This window comes from Parasteatoda tepidariorum, chromosome 5 (genome assembly GCF_043381705.1).
Source record: "Parasteatoda tepidariorum isolate YZ-2023 chromosome 5, CAS_Ptep_4.0, whole genome shotgun sequence".
Classification (NCBI taxonomy): Eukaryota; Metazoa; Arthropoda; class Arachnida; order Araneae; family Theridiidae; genus Parasteatoda; species Parasteatoda tepidariorum.
In genome coordinates this window covers 55,950,555-55,972,323 of record NC_092208.1, presented here as the reverse complement: position 1 = coordinate 55,972,323, position 21,769 = coordinate 55,950,555, and positions in this window count along the sequence as shown.

Sequence of the window (21,769 nt, the reverse complement as noted above, 5' to 3'; positions counted from 1 at the left end):
ATAAAAAACTTCGTTGTCATATTATCTTTTAAACAATTTGAGTATTAATAAATTATTTAAAAATAAGCAAATTTTTAGCTTAAAAATTAAAAAAAAAAAAATTTATTTGTTTAAAAGGTAATCATGCTCCATCATTCGATCATGAAACTATTTAATATCTGTTCCTAAGGATCAGAATTCTTTATTTTACTTTATAGTAAAAATGATATATTTTATACTTTCATGTGATATACTGCTGTTTTAAATGCCTAAAAGATGACTGAAATGGTATTATCGCAGTATTTAGAGCAGGCAGTTGCTTGTGGGTGTGGATGATATAAGTAAAAGAAGCATACAAAAAAAAAATTTAAAAAAATCAATTAATGCCCTCAATATTATATTTTTAAACTTCTCGCAAAAATGCAGTAAAAAAATAATTGTCGCAAACAAATTAATATTAAGTAGGAACGAAACAAAAATGATAACAAAATATGCTGAATCTCGAAACCAATTTGATTGAATAGTAAAACTAGGTGTTTCTAAAATCCGGAAATCAATCAGGCTTCAATTTTTTTTGTTTTTTTTTTGTCACAAAATTTATCAGGGGCTATTCGTTAAATTTCAATATGGGCTATGTTTTTTCTTTGATTAAATATTAAACATTAACAAATATTTGTTTTTCAAACCTTTCATTCTATAATAAAAATAATTATTCTATAATTGTAATTCTAAAACTAATTGCTAATTGATATTAAGCTTCAGTGTGTTTCATTGATATTTTGAATGTCTTCGATAGGCGGTGCCCCGACATTACGATTAAAGTAATTACAATATTATAACCTGAAAACAGACTATTTTTAAAATATTTAATTAGAGGAATGTAGATTTTTCATCGTTTTATCATTATCAATTTTAAATAAGGTTTTATATCTGACAGTTAAATTTGCAGTCCTTGTGTTATATCTAGTCTAGTTTTGCATTTTTTTATGGTACATATACATTAGCTGAAAATGAATAAGATAAGCCGAATTATGGTTTACTTTTAAATGAACTGAAGATACTTGTTATAAACGTTAAAAATGGTAATTTGGAAGGATTTTTCAAGAATGTCAAGTATCCAGATGACTTAATTTATTACATTTAAAAAATATATATATATCCGCAAGGCAGGTGTGCATATTTGGGGCTGATGATTATGAAATCTACGTGGGTTCTATTCCAGCTGATAAGAGTTTTTAATTATTATTTCTTAATACTGAAAAATGTTTTTCTTATTTTTTTTTAAGTATACATGTTAAAAACTAATAATTTAACAATTATTTGAAAAACTAGAGGGCTCCGCACCCTGTTCATTTTGCTCACTAACCCTCGTGGTTGCTTCAGCGTTCATTGCGGATTAAGAGGAAAAATAGTTTATTTCCATTTTTTTTTTTCTAAAAAAATTACGATTGAATTACCATATACATTTTGAAGATGACTAAATTTATGTAAATCAATAAAATTGGTACCAATCAATAAAATTGGAAAACTGGTACCTGCCGCAGATTAAGATGGACTCAAGGGATAGAGCATTCTCCTCTGAATGAGGTGCACCGAGTTCAAATCCCAGTGATGGCTGGTAGATATGAATTCCACACCCGGCTTTTACCGACGACAGTGCTGACGTGAAATATCCTCAGTGGTAGGCGGATCATGGGTTAGAGTCCCTTTGCCGTCAGGCTAACCGTGGGAGGCATTCCTGTTCTTCCTCTCTATGTAACGCAAATGCGGGTTAGTTCCATCAAAACGTCCTCCATGAAGGCAAAAAATTTCTTACAATACTTGTTTCTGGAGATCTCTGGTATGCTTGAATGGGTTCAAAATTACAAGACTAGGGAGTTAAACATTAGTAGTCGTGAACGCGAAATTGGGTGGGCTGTTCAATGACTTATAAAAAAAACTAATAATGTCCTCGATAGCTTGGTTGGTAGGGCTATGGACTCCTGTTCGTGAGAATGGGAGTTCGAATTCAGCCGGCCGAATAATACCCATGTATAAAATAGTGACTGGTGCATGTTTAATCAGTCGGGGCCATAAACTCCTCCAAGTTCTTATAACAATTCAATACCTCTGGGTACTAATCCAGGAGTTTCCTTGTCTTCTGGATTTATTTTAAAATTTCAAGGCTATGTAGTTAAACATTGGCTCAAAATTGAGTCAGTTTTTCAACGGCGATTATAAAAAAAAACTAATAATCAAATTGTATTTTCTTGTATTCTCTCGAACTCCTTGCATATTTTCTACACACCTTCATAATTTGATGTTAATAAGTCTTACAGATTTTGAGCTGCAGAGCAAAATGTAACGTAAAAAAAAAAAAAATTGAAAACAAAAGTTTTCAAAAAATCATTTAAAATTGCAAATAACATATTCAAAATTTATATATATGAAAAAGTTCAAGCAATTATTGGTCCAGGGTCCAGGAGAATAAGTTAGAACAATTAAGCATGAATGACGTGTATAAAATAGTGAGAAACAATAATCTCGAAGATACATTTGGAAACATTGCCATTTCACTTTGAATTTATTTGTCACTCATGATAACTAATTGAAGTAGTGAACGTTCATTCTCCAGACTGAAATTAATAAAAAATGAGTTAAGAAACAGTATGACTCAAGAAAGATTGAGTCATTTGTCAATTACGAGCATTGAATATGATGTCTTACAGGAAATTGATTTTGATGATGTGATAGAAGATTCGCCTCTCAAAAAGTATTTATACCTTAAATTTTAGATACAAAATAATGTCTATAAGCTTTTATAATTAACTTATATGTTATTTTCTCTCAAAATAAAATAATTTTTAAAAATTATTCAAAATTAAATTTTTTTCTCTACATTTACTCATAAAGAGCTCCCTGATAATGACAGGCCCAGGACCCCTATAAACATAAAAATGGCTTTGATTTACCTATTTTTGAGCAAAAAATTCGCAATCTCCAACTTAGTATATAACTGAGGAAAAAAATCGGGAAAAGAAGAAAGTAATAACCTTTTAACATGCAAGAAATTTATTCGTACTTTGTGAGACAAAGATCAGATTTTTATGCACTATAATACAATTTCGTGGAGTAAGTTTGACGAATTACCGCATAAGTGTACTAAGCATAAAAGAGCAATGCTGTCAAAGTCAGAGTCAAATATACTCCCAACAGGTTAAAGAGGTGCATTTTTATTTAACCCTGAACTTTTCTCGTTTCAAAGAAGACAGCATATAAGTGAAGTAGGCATTGCTTTCTATTTTTTCAATAAGTTAAAAAATTAATTTTATACGTCAAGGAACAAACTAGCTAAATATAATAAAAAAATTTTAAAACTACACTCAGGAAAATATTTTAAAACTTTATTGTCTGCACAACTTCAATCTTAATACATTCAAATATTGTTCATCAATATAATGTAGAAAGGAAAGAAAACTAAAAACATTTTGATCAAAACACGGAAGGCAATCGATTGTCATCTCTTAAATACAACTTAAAGGATTAGATGGCAGCACTATATAATATAAGCATACTGTTTTATCATTTTAAAGCTTAGTGGATTTAACTAAGACATAAAATTAAAATGATATAATTTGTCTGTAAATAAAATTTTTCACTCATTTTATCACTTAATTTTTGTTTTGTAATGTTTATATTAACAGTGCCAAAATAATCAAAAGTGATACAATTAAAAACTGTGTTTTTCCCATATCCTTTTTGTTGACATCTAAAGCACTTAATTCAGATACATCATTTTATTCAAAGTAGAAATAACATATATGAAGAAAATGTAGACCATACTTAAGACTAAGAGTTTCTTGAGAAAAAGAGAAAGATATTACCCTTGCCCTTATCTTATATATATATGTAAAATGATGCAGTCGGACCGAGCAGGAAAAAGCAAAAGAATTTTATTAGATTATTTTCAAATGGATGACGAGGAAAAAGTGAAGTTAACTCCATCGACGATCAGTCTTTCTGGTAGGGAAAATCTTGCAAAGAATCCGAAAATGTCTCTATTTAGGGAAAAGAGGGAAATCTTAGAAACTACTATTGGTGTATGAAATAGGTCGAGTGATTCCCACGAAGAGCAAGGGGGGAAAATGTCTTTACATTTAATTATGCATACTTGAGCCAAAAATTGAATTAAGAACAGGATGTGGTTTTTTAAAAGTATGAGAAAGTGTTTCGATTTGAATAATAAATTAGGAGTTGTTTGATAGCAAAGAAACTAACATAAAAAGATTAATAGAAGCTTTTTATGCTTATATATATATATATATATATATAGGAACCGAAATACACACACACATAGAGAGATAAAAGTAACTTTTTCTTAATGTATGATAAAAACATGACATTAAACAGTAGAAAATTAAATTTCACAATCAAACCAATATATTGATATATCTTATATTGATAAAAGATATATCTTTTACTAACATTCAATATATAATTATGAAAACTGCAACATCTTGATTCTATGATGCAGAGTGTTCCTTAATCCACATCCTCATATATAATTTTGGAATCATCTTTAAGAATTAAGTTTAAAAAAATATACCAATTAGGAATCGCAAACTACCATTTAAGAGTGGGAAAAAAACAATAAGAAAATCGTAAGAATCACTATTAAGATTAACGGAATTAGTTTATCTTAATACGGAATTAAACGTAGTATGATTGCCGAAGTTAGTTCGAAGTGTCTCAAATAAGTGTCTTTCAATTCCTCTACGTTTTTTCGGAAACTAAACATACATTTCTAATCCCACCTTCTCAATTGACGATTGGTCATGTTTTGATTTTCTTTTTCTCTCCTAAAGTGTTAATTTGTGATCCTTTTTTTTTTTTTAACTTCATTTGTGGCCAGAATTCTAGAATTTTATCGAAGGAGTAGTCTTTACGGAACATCCTGTTCACAATTCTATACTCTTAAATGCACAGAAAATTACAAATCAATTGTAGTACGTATCTCTAATGTGCAGTCTGAGTACCGTACATAAAGTACGCCGTCTGAGTAAAAACTTTCAGACTAGTGAAAACATTTAAGAAAATCGAAAAATATTGTTTAAATCCCTTTTATTTAATTCTTAAAGTATATTATTTAGAAATAACACTACCAACAAGATTTGTAATTATGCAATTTTCAGAAAAAAAATTTATGCTCAAAATTAGCATTTTAGCCTAAGAAAAAACTTAAATCCACTAGTCAAATTTAGTCAACTTACGAAGATTGTAAAAACACTTCTATTTGCAAATTTGCAATACATTTCNTTGAGTTGATAGTATTTAGTATTATTATTTTCCCAATAATCACGAAGTCATAAATTATTTGACTGCACGTCTATGGCCTCATTAAGCAATTTTTTAGGGAAAATGGCACGTTGGTGTATAAAGGTTCGCCCCCCCTGGCCTAAGGTAAAGAAATTAAATGATCATGAAAAGAACAGAAAGCTTTTTCTTCAATAAATATTCGTGCTATTGCGATGATAAAGATAGGGAGTTCAAGATCAAAGACTCGAGTCTGCAAGTTCTTAAAATTGAAAGACAATAATGGTAAAAAAGGATGTTGAATGAAGAAACTATATCCTCGTGTGATGAAAGACGAGATTACAATGGTATAAAACAGACACCTAACTTTGTCAAAAACTAGTTTCTTCTATGAAAACTAGAATATTAGAAGTGATTCGGAAAAACGACTCTTACACAAACTTCTTAATTTTTATATTTTTTTAATATTCACCTTCTCTTCTAACTCTCTTCGTAACAAAAAGTAAAATGAGTTCTGAAGTGCCCGGAAACTTTTTAGCATATCAGTGAAATATAGGCGAATATTTAAATATCTATTTTTTTTTTGGAAAAAAAAATTAAATGGACAATTATATAAGTGACATTATTTCTCTGAGCTATTATATGTAATGAGCGTATATGGTTTATGATATATGCGATCTGGACATATTTATTAATCCAGTAAAATAATTTTTGTTTAATTTCATTTAATAGGTAGTGTTAATTTTTAATATAATTACAAACGAATGAATCAATTTAACTGTAAAAGATCATAACAAAGCGTACTAAAGCCAAAGAATAAAAGCAAGGTGATCATCATTGCTCTAATGTAACTCTGGCGTCAAAAAAGAAGGAAAGATCTGGGGTTGAGGGATCCGTGTGTTATTAACACGAATCCGTGTGTTTCCTTCTTTCTTAATGTTCCCGTCATATTATCCTCATCAATTGTATGTTAATACAATTGATGAGGATAATATGACGAAATGACGGGAACATTCCTTAAGAATCCAAGATTTTTGTTTGTTTTTGAATTCCTATCCTACATTAATAAAAATGCTACTAATGTTTGTTTTTTAATGTTAATTTTATTTTTTAGTAAATTGATGAACATTTAAAGTTATTGAGCGAACAGATTTTTCCATTATCTACGCGTCTACCTGAAGTATGCTATGCCCAGCTTTTACCTCGTATTCATAGAAAAATATTCTCAAAGATACTTGTTATGCATTGTTTGATATAATTGCATTTTTGACAGCATGAAGGAAGTATGCATCACGGAAGTGGGAGTCAATAGAATAAGCTGTAAATACAATTATTACATTAATGCCGATTAAAAATATGTGATAGTTTGCTTTGGAGTGTTTATGAGTTAAACTCTTTTAGTTAATCTCCTTCCCACTGTGTTAGTTTTTGCTTTTTGTGTGGCATTACTAAGATTTTTTGACACAGGTATCGATACCGGAATTTATCCATTGAATTTTATAGTAAAGGATATTACAATTTTTTTTAAACATTTTCAAATTAAATACAGTACACTCTCGATTATCCGTGCGCGGATTATCCGTGCTCATTTCGGAGTCACACAAAGAATATAAAGAGAAACATTTTCAAGATTAAAAAAATTTGATTCATGAAGTTATAACACTACCAAATTTTTGGAAGCAATATTCGTTATTGGATTGCAGTATATGGAATATCAGCAGCATGGTCAAAGGTAAAATCGTCTACGTTATCACGATCTTGGAGAAAGATCATACCGCTTGATGAACAATCCTCTTCAGATGTTCAAGAAAAATATGATAACAGTATTCTCGAACAAGCAAAAGAAATCTAAGGTTTCGAAATTCTTGATGAAGAAAATTTAGAAGATTGGTTTCAAAGTGATGCATGTGAGCCTGGCTTCCAGTATTTGACTGATGAAGACATCGTTATGTTGTTAAATCAAATAGTGATGATAGTAACTGATGCAGAAGATGTAGTAAATGAATGAAATACAATTTCTCATTCTGCTGCTCTGTGGAAACTTTATTAGATTATATGAGAGGATTTGATTACGGTGACATTACTGCTGTTCGTAAAATATGTGTATCGATATATGGCGAAGACGCATTATACATTTTTTAATAAGGAAAATTCCTAGTTTGATGTTTTGCATGCAAATGTCAGTATTTTTTATACTTTTTGAACTGATATGGAATTTTTCTTTAATTAAAGGAGTTTTCGGATTATCAGTGTTTTTCGATTGTCCGTGCGACCTGTCCCGGTGATTAACCGGATAATCGGGAGTGCACTGTAATTCAAATTTCAAATAAATATTTAATGTTTAATAGTTTTAAATTTGGTTTTTTTTTTCAAGTTAAAATCTAATTTATTTTCCTTTTCAATTTCAGCATAGCTTTTCATCTTCAAGAAAATCTAGTCGGAAGAAACTCGATTGTTTTCGAATGTCTCTTGGAATGAAACTTCTTCTTGGAGCCGATTCAATTTTGCGAAGAACTGTTGGATACTACAAATGGAAATTACACACTCTGACGGAAAGCTGGGAGTTCTTAGTTCGATCCTTACTGCGAATGAGGCAACCAGCGTGGATATTCAGTAAGGACCACTTTAAATCGGCCATGGCGGAAAGTCCTCATGTTGAAGAAAGAGGGAAACCTGAGAGGTTCATCTCTGTTTTATGAGGTATACACATTATTAACTGTTGCTGAATGTTTCATGAAAACATTTAATGACTGCTTTGGAAATATATGTTCAAGGAAAGAAAGAGTTACAATTATAAGAATAAACTCAAACTATATCAAGGAGTTCTTAAGTCATGAAAAAATTCTTTTATTTAATAACAATTATGTATTTTTAACTTGTGTTTTACCAAAAGGTTACTGGCGTTAAATTTTAAACAATAAAGGTAATGTATTGCATTTACAATTTGGATGAAATTTATTATACAGTGTGTTTTGTTTTTAGATAAAATTATTATGCTGTGAAATAGTTATGCTTATTATAGATTTTTTTTTATTTACTGTAGTGTGTAATTTCTTCTACAACTTTGTAATAAATCTTCAACATTTTAAAAAAATTTGATTTAAATCAAACAATTGTTAGGTATAATATTTGCATTAATAAAATTTTAAAAAATATAACGTTAGAAAATCTTTTTACTAGATAGTGCTTATGTGTCATGAAAACAGTGGAATGTATTTAAAATTTAGCTATTTTTAATCTTTCGGTATAGTATCGGTAGCAATTTTCTTTTGATGCTGATTTTAAAGTATATCACAAACCCGTTAAGTATTTTTATTATAAACTGTGTTTATTACTTTAATTTTGGAAATTTTAACATTATTATTCATTTCAACTTAGAGACAAGAAGTTTATGCTTTTTTTATTTTTATCATGTTTAAAGTAATATAATCGTAAAATATTTATAATCGTAAAAAGTTCTTTGACTTAAAGCTGAATAACATTTACATCATGATAAAAATTCCTAATCAATTTTCAGAAAAGAATATTGCTTAAACTTTCATCTGAAAGATCTTGTATATTCTTTGTGAAAACATGCGCGATTGCATCTTCTTTTTTTTAAAAAAGTCCCATTTAAGACGTTTACCTATGTCATGCTTGTTTTTACTAGTTTCGTAATGCATAATCTCTTATCAGCGAAATACAAACAGTGGAATTGATTCATTTTAAACAAAAATTTTGTGATAGCAAGGTTTTTAAAAAGTAACTGATCGTAATCGAATTTGGATCATTAATACAAAAAGCAATTTATAGTAAAAAAACTTTATATTTTTTCGTCTCATTCTTGTATGCAATTAAATGTTTGTGCAAATTTAATTCTGATAAAATATAATATTTACTACTTTTTTTTTGTTTCGAGATTTAAATGTTACCTAAATTTTAAGTAAATAACAGTACATAGTACCTTTAACTAATTATTGAATCGTTAAAAATTTCATTACCAAAATTACATTACAAACAATTATTGGCAAATTTTTTAATTAAAACTCATAAAGGCTTTTTTTGTTTCCACTCCCTGAAAATATTTCTACAGGTGCCTATTGGTTTTGTTTTAAGTGTTTTGTGAGTAAAATTTCAGATTCTAAAAGAATAAAGTTACTTAAGTATTTTTCCATTTAATTTCAGTGAAAAAAGAAGTGAAAAAATTTATGCAAGTAAGTAATTAGAATATTTTTAAATTTTCTTTATTGCCCCAATTATTACAAAAAATAACAATTTGAAAATTCGAGATATAATTTTATTTTAATATTTTAGGAAATGAATAACTTAATTATATTTTAAAGGAAAAAAAATAAGGTAAATTTTCAANTCCGAAACACCTATTAAAAGCCTTTTTTCTTTAATATTTACAAAAGTTTGACCACTTGAAAGTTGACAAACTGAAAAAAATGGGTAGACTCGCCCCGGTGTACGGTATGTTTTTTTTTTTTTAATATACAATTTCAAAATGTAAATAATGACTGATAATTGTGAAATTACAAATGGCTTAAGTTACTCATTTTATAAAATATGTTTTACAAATTAACAAATTCAATTGAGAATTTGATAAAATAAGCTCATTTCTAAAAAACAATATGAATATTTTTTGAAATTAAGGACTTAAAAATTATTAATGATATTAAATTTGTCAGAAAACCCATTGTATGAAGAAAGGGAAAAAATATCAATAAAAGTTGTGATGTAGTATAGAGTAATGGGTATAGAGTGATTTGTTTTTAGGTCAAGACTTGTGGTCCCCTCTTGATGCACTATTAGCTTTGATAAGAAAAAGTTTTAAAAACCTAATACACTAGTGTAAAGAGTGTCTTTTTCTTAAGTGGAATAACGGCTTAATCCTGTGAATAATTTTGAGTTGGTTGCAAGTTGAGCGCGAAAAAGAATGATTTAAATTTATCGGAAAAAAACAATGAATCTTAGAAACAATAAATTTCAAGGAAATCCCCAACTAATATAGCGCATTAATTAGGAATTTCTCAAGTTTCAAAGATTAGAAGAAAAAAAATTCTGCATGTGTTTGAAAGGAATACGCACAAGTTATGAAAATTTTTGTAGAAACAAAAAGGGAATATCTTATCTTGATAAATTGAAAAATTAAACTGGTATAAAAAAGTCTTCAGTTATAGAATTTTTCGGAAAGGTTTAAATAATATTTTAGTTCCTACGTGATACTTTTTACTAACATTTATTTATTTTTATGTAACTGCAAATGACATTTTTTTATGATACTAAGGAAGAAAGTTTTAATTATAATTATTTATTGATCATGTAAGTGAGTTTATTTAATCAAACCGCGATACTAAACCATTAAAAAGTAAGATTTCTTGAAAATTCAGAATTTTAGATTGAATATTGCATTCCCCTTTTAATCGAATAGCCCGCTTAATAGCATAGATTTGGCTGGAACCGATGGTATTCCTTTGAGCGGGGTTGACTGTATGTGGTCATTTTTTTAGAACTCTGTGACTCTGTGCGTTAATGTGACACATAGTGACAGCAAACTTTTCCATAAAATTTAAAATCTTTTCAGTTAAACTCAACTATCGTTTGTAATTAATGTAAAATTATAATTAATGTGCAAAAGATGTTTCACATAAAGTTAAATCTCTCTGTCATAACTTTAAGTAGTAGTTGTCAGAAATGTTTTAATTCAAACTTTTAAAATAAGTTCAAATATTAACCTAAAAATTTAAGATGACGCAGGTTAGTCAATTTCAGTCTTTCTTTTTAAATTTTTTTTACCAAAAATTTGATTTGGTAGTGTAATTCAAATAAAAAAACTTTTTTTATGAAACAACAGTCATTAATAAGTGTTTCAGAAATTATCAAGTTAATGTTATAAAAATATAAATATTTATATTACATATCAATGCAAAGAATATCTTGAAATACAAAATAATCATTAAGAAATAAATATCTTGAAACAAAAAAGTAATGAAATAATAAAAAATGTAGATAGAAGTCCTTCTTTTTTTTTTCTTCTTTTTTTTTAACAGAACTAAAACTTAAATTAAAAGTTTGCCAATAGAATATAAAATCTGCATATTGTTGAAATAGTATCATGTCATAATATAATACTAGAATGTTTATTATATTGTGTTTTAGTTAAAATTTATGAAGGGAACTTAAATATTAACCCAAAAGCTCAAGATATTGAAAGTCCTGTTGTAATAACACAGGCCAATCAACTGCCTTTGCCATTGGGTCTCATATAAGATCCATTCACGGAAACTAAACTTTTATTTAATATCATCCGTTATTAATCAATGACGTTGATTTGCATGTGTGCTGAAGGGGCCACAGATCTCCATATCACCACTACAATGTTGTGGTTTTCAGAAATGATTTAATATAAAAAAAGAAATGCAAATTTCAACCTACGCTCAAGACATTCAGAGCCTAGTTTTAACAACACAGGTCAATCAACGGCTAGTTTAGTAGGGTTTATACTAATTGAATTTGAAATCCTTTTAATCAAACTCATATTAAATATAACACAATAAAAACTAAAAGTATCATTTGTTTTTAAGCTAGGACAATATTCATCGTTCCAAGCCTGTTATAAAATATAGAAAGGGTACTAGAAAAAATTTATAACACAAAAAGAATGTATTTAACTGTTTAATCTAAACTAATTCTTGTTTTATCTGTATAAATAGGGGTAATGGAATGTTTCCACTTACCTTATATGACCACCTTTTTTGAATATCAATAAAACATTTATTGATTTTAACTACAATGTGACAAAGACGATTATACATTAAAGATGATGAATTTGCATTAAATGGGATGATTCATGAAATAAAAAGGTGATAATGGGATTAAGCAAGATAATAGCGGCAGGCCGCTTCTCTAGTTAAATTACATCTACTTTTAAGTTTTTGAAAACTGAAAGCTAATATTTTCTTCCGCTCTCGCAGCGCCACCTGGTGACAGTTTTTGGGCTTGCCACCAGGGCTTGTGGCGTCCTCCCACCTGGAGTTTTGGGATGTCATGACGAATCTCAATTATTTTGTTACTTCAAGTTTATAAAGTTTTCGATATGGTCGTAGGTGCGAACCATGCCGAGTTTTTACGCGCACCACTATTGTTTTTCCATCTTTTCCGGGGTAAAGAGCCTCTATTTCGTCCAAAAGCAAATTGATTCGTTTATTGTTTTCGTTCCCTATGAGAACGATTTCTCCTTCTTCAACTTGAAAGTCTTCCTTTTTGCGGGCTAAATCCTTAATTTGTCCTAAATATTCAATTCGGAACCGTTTTCATAAGTCCTCTCGAGTTTTTTGACGATAGGCAAATCGTTTTTTCATCCTTCAATCGTGGCATCAATTAGATCAATATCTGGTTCTCCTGATGTTAATGGTGCCAGGTCTTCTAGATCTTCTGAGATTTACGTAAGTGGTCGTGAATTTATGATGCTTTCAACATCATAAATGACTGTGTATAGTTCTTTATCAGAGAAGGTTTCTCGTAAAATTATTCCGTAAAATCACTCTTCGTAAAATTAATTTTAGCATTCCAATCATTCTTTCAAAAAATCCACCCCACCAAGGTGCAGAGGGAGGATTGAACTTCCAGTGAATCTTTTTTGAAGTTGCGAAAGCTGTTAGTTTTTCGAAGTCTACTGATTTCATATCTGCAGTAGCTCGAGTCAGATTTGTACCGTTGTCAGAGAAAAACCGCTGCTGGTCTTCCTCGTAGTGCTATGAACCTTCTAAATGCCAAGAGAAAGCTGTCCGTGCTGAAAACCGCACAGGTGAATGGCACGATCCAACTCTTGCTTCCATCCTTCAAAAGGAGTGGTCCACACAAATCCACTCCAATGACCTCGAAAATCAATGCTTCTCGTACACGATCTTCAGGTTAGGACTTCAGTAGGACGAGTGCTGAATCTTTTGCAAATCACACATTTCTTAATCACTCGTTGAACAGTTTTTCTGCATCTGAGGATCCAATATTGTTCTCTTAGAACTGACATTACAATTTGAGTTCGGCATGATTTAGTTCATTGTGTTTATCAAGTATAAGACAGTGAGTGACATTATGGTCAGATGGTAAAACAATCGGATACTTAAATGTTCTCAAATCCTTTTTCATAGCTATTCTTATCCTGATCCGTACAATGCCTTCATCATCCGTTATAGTTTGTAATGAAATATAGCAAAGCTTGGTTTCTTCTGTTAGGCATCTGGTTTGTGCGTACTTCATAATAACCAATTCAGCGTCTTTCATTTCTTTAATAGTCAGCTGTTTTTCGAAGTTTCTTTCATTCGTAGCACTTTTGATGTTTCTATAAAATCTGTAAATCCAAGCAGTTACTCTAGTCATTTTTCGATGATGTAAAAATATCATACAACGGAATTTGTTCTTTGAATAGATTTGTTGAAGTCACTGCTGTTTTTCTTCTTTCGGCGTTGATAATGTCCACATCTGAATCGATAATATCCTTTGGCCAGAGCTGTGGTGGATCTTTCAACCAAATTGGGCCCTCCCACTATTTAGATTGCTTAATATGCTCTGCAGAGCATCCTCGTGAGGGAATATCAGCTAGAGTAAGAGATCCGGGAGCATAATTCCATTCTTCTAGCAGACTGAGAGATCTGATTTCTTCTACTCTGTTGTAAACAAAAGAGGCTCAATTTTCATTCTTTTTTATCCAAAAAATGGGCATTTACTGAATCTGATCTGAAAAATGTTTTAATATTTTCAAGTCCTAAGTCTGATTTAACTCCATGTGCTAGTCTAGCTCTAATTGTGCAGGATAAAAGTTCAAGTCTGGGTATTGTGACGGGTTTTAAAGGAGCTACTCGTGATCGAGCTTAAATGAGCTGACATGATGTCGAATCTTCGTTTTGGCTTCTCAAGAATATGCATGTAGCATAAGCTACCTTGCTCGCAACACCAAAAATGTGTAAATTTCTAAAACTCACAGAATTGTTCAAAAGGCATATCAGAATTGTTATATCATTCATCTTTCAATTGACTTCGTTGTTTTTGCCATTTTTCAAACATTTTTCTAATAGAAAATCATAGATCTGCATTCCAAGTACATTTTAGCTTGCAGCACTCCTGAAGCATCATCTTCGGTCTTAATGTTACTGGACAAGTGTAACCAATGGCATCGAATACTTTGTGAACTTCAGGCAAAATTTTTCTTTTGGTTAAAATCACAGAGATCTGCGATGTTTCCTTCAAGTCTAAAGTCAATGAATCAGTACTTAATTTCCACATCATTCCCAAAACTGATACTTTTCTTTCTTCTATAGGGATGGCTACTTCTTGCGAATTTGGGATACTATTCTCCCACCCTCTTAGATGGAATTGAGCTCTTCAATATATACTGCGATTCAGTAATAAACTTTTTCAAATCAGGAACACTGGTAAAGCAATTATCTACATAAAATGATTCTTCTAATTTAACTGCCGTTTCCAGCATTGACTCTGGTGCTTTCTTCAAATGGTACCGTAGAGTGGTTCCCATCATAATAAGGACTACAAGTCAAGTCAAATACCACTCTTCTATGTTGGTAAATTTTGATCTTCGAAATGTCTCCATTTTCACACCATAGAAATCTTAGGAAAGGTCTATCAGTTTCACTCAGTTGAATTTGTAAGAAAGCTTTCCCTTTCCGAATATCTGCAATGACTCCAATCTCAGATAATCCAAATCTGTTGATCACTGGAGGAATGAGCACCACAAGATTAGGTCCTTTTTCAAGACAATTATTGATAGAAGGGAAATTTTTTATTTCTGTGGAGCCATCAAAAACTGATCTGATCTTGGTAGTAGAATTTTCTTTTATCACAGCTCGGTGTGGCAAAAAATGTTCATTGGTGGCTGCATCGTGTGGGCCAACCTCTTCGATAATCCCCCCTTGCAGCCATTCTTAAAATACCGCTTCATAATCTTCTAATATTTCTGATTTCTTTAAGGACTCAACGCAGTTCTTCAATCTTTTTTCAGCAACACTTCTATAATTAGGCAAAGTAGGGTGATTTAAGATCCACGGAAGGCTCACTTCATATCTCCCTTCTTCAAGTACCTTTATGTTACGATTAAAGTGGTCTTCGGTAGCTCTCGTAACTTCTTCTCTTGATTCTTTTTCACCTGGGTCTAATATTCCTCACGTATCAAGTCTTCAGAGATCCGAAATTTTAGCCTGAGCCACATGAAGGGACAAAACTGTGTTGGTACTATTACCGTTTTCAGGATCACGAGTTTTACCCATAAGTGTTCAACCTAATCGTGTTTCGAATGTAACGAAACTTTCTGTAACCGATTTAATAATGCCTGTAAATAGTTTACCGCAAACGTCGGCTCCGATAAGTAAAACAATTTCTTCAGTTTCTGAATTCAACTCTTCCATGTTTTTATAGTAGCAAAATTTAATTCCTATCTTATTCACTTCTTTTATCCACGAGCCGTCTCTTATTTTAGGAATTTCGGTACAAATTTTTTCCTGATCAAAAACTTCAGAATTATAAAAAAAATTCCGATTTAAATTGCTCAAAAAAATTGTGTATTTATTATGCTGATTAGTTCTTTGCAATCCCCCAAAAGGACTATGATTTAAGTTTTCTTGCCCTATTGGTTTGTAACCTATATTATTTATTGTTTCTTTTAAAAGATACGACTTTTGAGACCCCGTGTCTATCAATCCCCGTATAACTATTTCGTTTTGTCAGTTTATTAAGCGAATTGTTAACGTTTGCATTAATACTTCCGGATTGCAAGTTTCATTCGATAAAACCATACTTTCCATTTTACTATCTGTTTTCTTTTCCGGACACATAAATGTATAATGACGTCAAAAACAAATATCTCATTTTACAAAACTCCTGCATTTTTTAGGCGTATGGCCAAAGCGAACACAAATAAAGCAGTGCTTCCCAAACTTATAACTTTTGTGTACCCCTTCTAAATTTTTTGTTACGCTGTGTACCACTGATAAAAAAATTTATGTATTCTTTACTATAAAAAAATTGCACAAAGGTTAAAAAATCACAACACTGGCTGTTGACACCACTAATTATTAACTGTTAACTCTTCAAAAAATAGCCAATCAAAAAATACTTAATCCTAAATTTTCATGGCTAGCTTTGTTTTTGAATAAAATTTTTTAAACTTTTCGTTTGTTGCAAGATATTTCGCATAAGAACGCGTACCCCCTCTAAACTGTTCCTGTACACACTTTGGGAAACACTGAAATAAAGCAACAACCGCTCATCTTTAATATATCCCTTTTCTCGTTTCCTTCTTTTTAAATTCATTACAATCCCATAAATTATGTCTGTCGCAACCGCAACAGATACATTTATTTATTTATTTTTTATTACTCGATTCATTCAATATTCCTGACGCACGCCGTTCATATGCGATTTTTACTTTAATTATCCGAATTCTCGGCTCAAGTGCCACGCTTAGAGGAGGGAAAGGGGGAACATTCTTAAACTCGTGTTATAGATGAACTCAAGGCCGTGACTTTTTCTCGGCTAATCACTTCCTTTTTTAAAATTTCGTGGAGCTCTGATACTTTCCACTCGTCATCACTGCTATATTTTTTAGTTATTTCTAACACGATATCTGAGGGAAGTAATTTAATAAGTAAAGCCCCATAATTTTCTTGATTAATTCCCAAATATTCTAAATTCCTTATTTCGGTTTGACAAGAATTAAAAATTTTTCTTAATGAAAAAAAATATCTGTTGATTTTTCTACTGGGGTTAAACTCAACAATTAATTCAAATAAGAGTTAATTATGAACGTTTTCTTGCCAAAGCGTTCTTTTAATGTTTCAATTACTGATACATAATTATGATATGTTAAACTGAATCCTTTAATCGCATCTGAAGCTGATCCCATTAAATATGTTTTCAAGTAATTAAACTTTTCAACATTCGACAAACCAGTATTTTTATCTATGGCAGATTCGAACTGATAGTAAAATTTTTGCCAGTCTGAAGGATCACCAGAAAATTTTTATATAGTCTAAAGAGTCAATTTCACCGAAGAAGTTTCCTTTATTCTTATATTAGTATTTTTCTTCGGCTCGGAAACATTCGAATTTAACTCAGAAGAGATTACCGAAGTCGAAAGTTTTTCACCTTTTCTTTTTAATCCGCTTTTACTTCGTACAATATTTGTCAAATATTCCTCACACTACATAATTTTTGTATCGATTTCATTTACATCCGTAATACCCTTCTGAATTTCGAGGTTAATTTCTTTCAATTGTTCTTGTTTGAAAATTGATTCAGACATTAACTCATTCAATTCATCTATTGTCACCTTATCAACTTGCTATACGTTTTCGATTTTGGTTAATAACTTAGTTGATTATGACCTTATAGTAGTACGTTTTTGTTTGGATTTCTCCATCTTAATTTCAATAAACGGACTACTTAAACTCACTATTCAATGAAATCTCTTACCGGCTGTCCCTGTTTGGGGGCCAAAAAATGTTAAATCTAAAATAATTCTTGTTTCTTCTTAAATAGAGGTAATGGAAAGTTTCCACTTACCTTATATGGACTGTCTCTCTTGAATATCAATAAAACATTTATTGATTTTAACTACAATTCGACAAAGATGAATATACATTAAAGATGATGAATTTACATTAAATGGAATGGTTCATGATAATTAAAAAGGTGATGATGGGATTAAGCAAGTTAATAGCGGCAAGCAGATTCTCTAGTTACAATACATCTACTTTTAAGTTTTTGAGAACAAAAAAATAATATTTTCTTCCGCTCTCGCAGCGCCCTCGGGTGACAGTTTTTGGGCTTGCCATAATGAGGGCTTGCGACATTAACAATCAAATATTGATAGGATTTGTTTATCTTGAGAACACTATACAGTGGTCGAAATTGTTTAAGTGAAAATGTAACAAGTACAAAAATATTTAAACATGAGCTTCTCCATATGAAGCTATAAATCTTTTAATGATGCTAAAATTCCATCACTAATACAGAAAACTCTATTACAAATTTGACAATAATGCTTTGGATATTTGTTTGATTTATCAAAATTTCAAAACGATATGTTTATTGAACTTAATCACAAGCCAAAATTTTTTCGATGTGAATCTATCAAGTAAAACTAATTACCACACGAATCAAAATTCGGATGAAATGTTAGCCTTGAAAACAAACACAAACTAATATCAGAAATAAAACAATGTTTATAGATGATATCCATTGCAATAAACAGCGTCAACACGAAGGCACATTCCTCTACAACTGCACAATACATTCCCAATACTAATTATTACATTCAAATTTAATATAAGAAAACTTTTTTATTTTAAATTTTTACTGAAATCCACTCAAAAATATGGTAAAATAATAGCTATCTCAATAGAGGTAAAATGAAGCTTGTACACAAATAAAGGTAATGACGTCACACGAACTGACCAAACCGACTAGAAACCAGGTGCACTTCGTGCATAACTAATGACACCAGATTGAATAAAGGAACGATCGTGTGGTGCACTGGTGTAAACCAGTTTTAACATTGGAACGGTCGGTGAGGCAAACCAATGTCATCAATGCGAATATTAGAACGTGCCCTTTTACTTTAAATTATTTCAGTGCATGTGGCCTAACACATAGCCACCGAGAAATAAGGCCGTTAAGATCACCAAAGTCTTTTAGTGACGTCACAAACAGTGTTTACAGTGTTTTCANCAAATAAAGATAATGACGTCACACAAACCGACTAGAAACCAGGTGCACTTCGTGCATAACTAATGACACCAGATTGAATAAAGGAACGATCGTGTGGTGCACTGGTGTAACCAGTTTTAACATTGGAACGGTCGGTGCGGCAAACTAATGTCATCAATGCGAATATTAGAACGTGCCCTTTTACTTTAAATTATCCAGTGCATGTGGCCTAACACATAGCCACCGAGAAATAAGGCCGTTGAGATCACCAAAGTCTTTTAGTGACGTCACAAACAGTGATGTATAATTGATAAGTGATTAGCCGCCAATTTCAAATACAGTCAAACCCCTCTATAGTGATCCCGATTTATAGTGAACTCCCGGATATAGTGAATCAAATGTTCTCTCCCCTGCTTTGCTACACACGTATAGTGTTATTTTTTGTGGATATAGTGAACTAAAAAAAGAGAGGAAGTTGGACATTATGAACCTTTTTCTGTCTTCGGCTGTTTTATTTTCTCATTTTTTAGGTCATAATTTTGAAATTTTTACTTCAAAATAAATACATACCCCGATTTTTAAAACCATTTATAGCATGGAATGCAGCAATAAGCATTTTTTTTTCCAGTTTGCTTCCTTATTATTCAGTATTCAAAAAGGCCGCAATTTTCCAGTATCTGGACAAATGCTTCAAGTCGAAGCAGTTGAATTTGCTGAGCGATTTGGTGAAACTACTTTTATACGCTCGAATGCCTGGGTAGACAGGTTTTAAAAGCAGAATAATAAACACCGAAGAGCCATTACATTATGAACACCCTGCTAATAACATGTAGGATCACCTTTAGCCCTCAAAACTGCTAGCACCCGCCGTGGCATTGATTCCACAAGGTGCTGATAGGTAGTCTGAGGTACCTGATACCAAGCGATCACCAACTGGTCCTGCAATTCCCTCACCTTGCGAGGAGGTAGCGAGGCAGCACGAATTTGATTTTCCAAGTAGGACCACAGATGCTCTATTGGATTAAGGTCAGGTGAATTTGGAAGCCAAGACATGACTTGAAAGTCACTAGAATGTTCCTCGACGATTCGACCCTTATGATATAGTGCATTATTCTGTTGGTAAACAGCATCCCCCGCAGGAAAAACTGTTGCCATGAATGGGTGAACCTGGTCTGCAACTATGTTCAAGTAGCTTACAGACGTTAGGGATTGTTCTATGAGGATTATGGGTCCTAATGTGCCCCATGAAAACATTGTTCCTGGGCGAGAAACCATGAAAACCTGGGCGAGCCCAGTGTTATAGATGGAGGGTGGTCATAATGTAATGGCTCTTCGGTGTAAGATCAGGAAAAATTATCGGAGAGTCGAGAAATGTTTCCATATCTGATGTAGAAGATTGCTGCACAGCTAAAGATTTTTAAAAAAATTGTACTCATAATGAAGAGTAATAAAAAATAAAAGTTAACCCATTTTTGTTGCTACATATTATTTTTCAGTCATTTTTGTATTTCATTTAATTGTTCATTTATTTAAATAATATGTAATAAAGGGAAGTTTGAAATCATTAAATAAAATTGTTTGTGGGACGGATATAGTGAAGTCCTGGTTATAGTGAACCGAAATTTCAGTCCCTTGAAGGTTCACTATAGCTGGGTTTGACTGTATTTGTCATTCATTGAGCAACAGCACCCGTTGTCCTTCGGATATGTCGTGATAAACCTTTCTCAAAAATATACATAGCATTATTTTACAACTTTTAACTATGCCATATGCGGGTGTAGTACCAAAATGTAAAGGGAACTATAGAAATGAGCCTACAGTATCACTTTATAAGTTTCCGAAAAATGAGGAAATGAAATGAAAATGGATTAATTCCATTAAACGAGTCAGTTATCAAATAACTGTTAATAGTCGAGTAAGTGTTATTTTTCTTTTATATCTTAATATTCGATTTTGAAGACTTTATAATAAGCTTTTTAATTGCATAATGAATGCTTTTCGATTGCATAGAAGATGTATTTAAGAACTACAATGTTTTTGGTATTGTTTATTGTTAGCGAACATTAGAATATAAAACAGCAAAGCATTCGTACTTATGCAAAACTTTTAGACGTGAATATATATATATATATCAGGTATATAGGCCGTGCTACATCAAAGTATGCTAACACAAAATAACTAATGCGTTAAACATAACAAATAAATTTAATAACTTTGGAAAAAAACATAAACTTATTGTAGATTTAGAATTTGTCACACAGACATTAATGAAAAATAGATAAAGTCTTTCTGTTTGCCACACAGGCTTTTTCACTTTCGTTCTGACGCAATGATTCACAAAGAATGCCTGAGTCTCTCCTCTCACATAGAGACAGTGCCATCTAGGAGGAGAAGTAGGCTCTCTAACTCCCTCACACACACACATATATATATACACTCCATAACAAAAAAAATCGTCGCACCAAGAAGCAATCATCCGATTGCTTTGAAATTTCGTATGCATGAATGTTTTGAACAGATATGGCAGGAATGATGCCGACTGGCGACGTACAGTCTTTAGCGACGAATCCCGCTTCCAACTGTGTCCTGACGATCGTGTTTGGAGACGCACAGGGCAGAGGGGGGATCCTGCCTTCACTATTGCACGCCACACCGGCCCTCAGCAAGGCATTATGGTCTGGGGTGAAATTTCCTTCGACAGCCGGGACGCTTTGGTCGTCATTAGAGGTACACTTACTGCACAGTGGTACGTCAACGACATCCTAAGACCTGTTTTGCTACCGTTCCTTTTGCAGCG